Source organism: Pan paniscus, chromosome 6 (genome assembly GCF_029289425.2).
Source record: "Pan paniscus chromosome 6, NHGRI_mPanPan1-v2.0_pri, whole genome shotgun sequence".
In the NCBI taxonomy this organism is placed as follows: domain Eukaryota; kingdom Metazoa; phylum Chordata; class Mammalia; order Primates; family Hominidae; genus Pan; species Pan paniscus.
Window position 1 is genome coordinate 57,943,784 of NC_073255.2, and position 5,298 is coordinate 57,949,081.

Sequence of the window (5,298 nt, forward strand, 5' to 3'; positions counted from 1 at the left end):
TTTAATGATAAAAATAATATACGCTGAAAACATGAAACAAATAAGAATGTGAAATTAGGATGAAATTGTCATCATCTGTATCACTTCCCCATTCCACTCACCCAGCCTCTATTATTACAGATAGTTTTAGTCAACAGCTGAGTGTGTGTATGTATGTGTGTGCATATTTTCTGGAAATTTAAATTCATGCACTTCTATCTATGTATATATATATATAGAGATTTCTGCTCTTTGAGTAAAAACATCAAAACTTTACCTTACCTAAGTTAGAACAATGTGTGTGTGTGTGTGTATATATACGTATATACACACACACACACATATATATTTGTTTCATCTCTAAATAATTAGGTCTTCTTCTTGAGTCTTCACTGCTAGGTTAGTGCGCTTGTTTAGATTAGCATGTTTAAATAGTATAAATATCTCTTCAGGTAACACTAGATGTCTCCTCATGAAAAATCTAAACAAAAAGCAAACAAAAACATTCTTGGTCTCTCTTGCTGATTACCTCCCTCCATGTCTCTCCTAAAGGCACATGAGTATGGGAATAAAGAAGGCTGTGTGTTTTTCTTGACCTTTTGGTAAAGGAAATGACTAAGTTCCTTGGTCTCATTTGGTCACTGAATGTCCTTTTTGGTTCTTGCAACAAAGTTAACATTCCTCATAACAGCCTCAACCAAGCTCAGAACAAGACACTGACAGGACCTGTCTGCAAATAGCCAAGGTGACTAGGCAACCACTTCAATCTTTTCTTCTATCTTCTGTCTTTCTCGGAGTGGTTATTGCTGCTGTGCCAATGACAGCTCTCAGCCCTACATTAATACCTCTGTCTCCCAGAAAAAAAAAAACTTATAGAGACCCTCAATCACAGGACTGTCCTGCATCTTGACAGTATCCAACTCAGTACTGACTTCTATTTCCTAATCCCTCCTCTGAATCATATAAGCCAAACAAATTCCTCCTCCTAAATTGTCAAGCTAAAAATGAAATGCAGAAAAAAACCCTACTCTTTCTTTTCCTACAGGTAGGCTATTCGTGGCATTTACTGAGGTTTGCCACCTGCAAAGCTGAAGTCTGTAACTAATGAAATATCAGGCAACATGCATCCTCTAACCCATTGATGGTAAAGTAGACTTTATTCTTTTTTTCTGTCTTTGTTTTTTCTTTATATCAAGAAACTGGCCAACTCTCTTAGGCAAATGCTATGTCTTTCTTTAAACAATTGGAAAACTCTAGTTACTACAATGCAGGTCCTTATTATGGAAGGTGCTACTGCAGGCATCTAGCAAGCCCTTCTGTGGTGCCTGGCACTCCAGGTAGCTTCCTGGCTGCAATATTGCATTCACATCACAGAAGCTCTGCATTGCTCAGTCCTTCTTCAGCACTCTTCCAGTCTTCCTAGGTCTCCACTGCTTCCTGCCCCCACCTCACCCAATTACACACCCTGTGTGGATGGACAGTTCAAGACAATTATTTTGTTATACATACCATTCCACACTCACAAACAGGGTTTGTTAATATGTTTGTTTTCACACCATGGAACATCTCTCAAAAATCTTTTCTTGGCGAGGTGCGGTGGCTCACGTCTGTAATCCCAGGAGGAGGTTGCAGTGAGCCGAGATCATGCCACTGCACTCCAGCCTGGGCAACAGAGCAAGACTCCCTCTCAAAAAAATGCATATATATATGCATTATAAAATAAATTATGATATGCATATAAAACTCCACATTATAAAACCAATGAAAATAATGGTAAGATTTTCTAGCAAAATGGAAAAGAATTATACAAAAAATTAAATTTAGAAAGCAGGTTACAAAATTAAATATATGCCATCCTACCTATGTAAAATATGAAGCTTAATATTGTTGTAACCAAACATGATGTAAAGTTAACAATACCTATGTCTAGGTGTGTGATTATGTAGTTTTCTTCCTTTTGTGGCATTTTTAATGTTCAAACCTATTTTTTAAAAAGTACTTTAAATAATTAGAAAACAACTAAAACAAAGAAAAATCAGTACTCTTGATACATCCTACCTAGAGACCTAAAAAAGACAATGCCCCAAATTTACGCTCTTTTAAACAGGAAAATTGTTTCTGTTTGAAAAAATAACTGGAAAACTGTTTTCACATCTGGAAATTAAACCAAGAGATACATGTACAAATACAAATCAAAGTGGGAGATGATGTAAAATAAGTTATTAAATAAAGTATATGTTTTAAAGTAGTGTACTTCACAGTGTCAACAATTATGATGCATTTCTACTTGTGCTGATGCCATGAAGATAAGTCTGCCCTAGGTTTACTGGCTATATAGTAGGGCTTGGCATGATTTCTACTACAGATTTAGGAATTGGCTTTACTGGGAGAAGGAGGAATCTTACCAGGCCAAGATCAGCCAAAGAAGAGGAAGCACATGTTCCCCAGCCTCCTGTAACTCTAGAGAGGCAAGGGGGTTGTTTGGAGAAGGCTAGGTTCTGCAGGATCAATATTCAACATTGTTGCTTACCAGGAACAACACTGTCTCCATACTTTTTATAAGGTAGTGGAGAGAAAATGGCCTTCTCAATGGAAAAATGATTAGACTTCTTTGAGGACATTCCATTCAGGTTTGGGTGACCGCTACTCATTAAAGCCGCATCCCAGTACCTGTAAATCATGAAGTGCACTGGAATCACCCTGCCTTCTGAGGGAGAGGAAGACGCAGGAGCCCTGGGAGGCTGAGTTTGAGGGCACTGCTACTAATCTAATGGATGAATAGGGCTCTGATCTCCCCCTCACTTTTAGTCCTGGTGACATGGTGTGGGCTTCCAGTTCATTTCACCTTAGCTTACAAGAAATTTTTTTTTTTTGAAATGGAATTTCGCTCTTTGTCCAGGCTAGAGTGCAATGGCGCGATCTTGGCTCACTGCAACCTCCGCCTTCCCGGGTTCAAGCAATTCTCCTGCCTCAGCCTCCTTAGTAGCTGGGATTACACCCGGCTAATTTTTTTTTTTTTAATTTTTAGTAGAGATGGGGTTTCACCATGTTGGCCAGGCTGGTCTCGAACTCCTGACCGCAGGTGATCCACTTGCCTCGGCCTCCCAAAATGCTGGGATTACAGGCGTGAGCCACAGTGCCCGGCCGCAGGCTTATATTTTTAGACATTTTCATGCTTTTAACATTTTTACTATAAACTGTAGCATAAAGAATACATTAGCGGCCAGGTGCGGTGGCTCACGCCTGTAATCCCAGCACTTTGGGAGGCTGAGGTGGGTGGATCACAAGGTCAGGAGATCGAGACCATCCTGGCTAACACAGTGAAAACCCTGTCTCTACTAAAAATGCAAAAAATTAGTCGGGCGTGGTGACTGGCAACTGTAGTCCCAGCTACTCGGGAGGCTGAGGCAGGAGAATAGCGTGAACCCGGGAGGCGGAGCTTGCAGTGAGCTGAGATCACGCCACTGCACTCCAGCCTGGGCGACAGAGTGAGACTCTGTCTCAAACAAACAAACAAACAAACAAAATACATTAGCACAGAAAATATTTTCTACATTTTATATATCTTTCAAGATACATTTTTACTGATTTTTTCAAAATGATTGGAAATAATTTTGTCCTAATTTCCATTCACATTTTCCGTTTATGTTAATTATTTCATTTGTCCATTGCCAGCAATGTGACTCTGTTCATACATGCACACCCACACACACAGGACACACACCCACACACACAGGACACCCACATACAACACAGGAAAGAATACACTGAAACCACGTTACACATTTGCTAAGTTGGTAAGCCAGATCATAACTTGTTTTGATTTTTATTTCTTTTGTTTGGCACTGATTATGAACAAAATTAAAAGTAAGGAGATGAATAATAAAATCAAGAAAAAATAGATGTAATTAGTGAAGCATGGAATGGAAATTAATTTATTAGCAGTAATTATGCACTTCACAGGTGTCCTGCAGGGCACAAATGGGATGAGGCTTGCAAAATGCTCATCAAGATTGGCACATATTAAACACTTGACAAATCGCGGCACCCATGCGTCTTCAAAGAGCTGGTCCAGATGACGTCCTTTGAAATAAGACAGAATAAATTTAGACTCCTTTCTGCATAAGCATTATTGAGATATGGGAAAGCAGGTGTCATGTCTTCCTTAGCTCATTTTTATATTCCTTCAAATCTCTCTCATAAAATAAATTTTCTGGTGATTTATTTGGTCAACGTCTCATAAGTACTTTCTACCCAATATGCTCATGTCTACAGTATTCTATGCATCTTTCAATTCGCTCTAAAATGATTTTAATTCTAGGATTATTAACGCACCCCAGTCATAGATACAAGCTGGTAAAAATTTAAACCAATTTGCTTATGTTTATCAGGATTTAAACCTAAGCTCACTTCCTAAATAAGCTAAATCAACTGTTTCAAATGTGATTGGAAACTATAAAAGTTATACTGAAACTATTTAAGTTACCTGTCTTTATCAAGTATGGTCCTGATAGTAAAGTGTGAACCTGAAACATTATTAAATGAAGGATAGAGAACAGAGACCTTGGCTCTTCACTAAAAGCCTCTTGGAAGATTGATATTGATTCACTTCTAGACAAAATCTTTAGAGAATTTGGCTACCTTAAAACTACGATCTGCATTAAAATAAGTAATATGTGTATAATTCTGTTCATTCACCACTGGTGTCAAAGAGAAATGAATTTATTCTGCAATGACATTTAAAAACATAATCTGGACTCCAAAGGTCATGTTGTTCTATCATTTCCATCATATAATAAATGTGGTGAATAAATTTGTGATTATCCATTTAAAAATTTTATTTATTTCAAATTCTGACTCGGGTATGCATTATATGAAGTATGTTCATATTCTTCTTGATAATTATCATATTAAGCTAGTGATTTGTATGTAAATCTATAATAATCACCATTGTATTTAATTGTAATTTGATTGTATGCATATGTTTTCTATTAAAAAGTTAACCATTTAGTTACTGGGTACAAGGATGATATTTAATTTAAAGATGTGTTATTAATTTGATACTCAGACAATGGGTTCCACCTGAAGAAATGTAAAAATAAGATTTAAGATAAGTAACATAAAAGTATTCAAGGAAGAAGGTAATGTACTACTTATAAATATTAGTAAAAAAAAAATTAGCAAGATAATCCACCACTTCATTTTGAAAGTAGTACAAGATGATCAACTGGTATTTATAGCATAAATGAAGGAATGCTTCAATATAAGAGAATGTATTAATGTAATTCACTATATTAATTGATATGAGAAAATTCATGT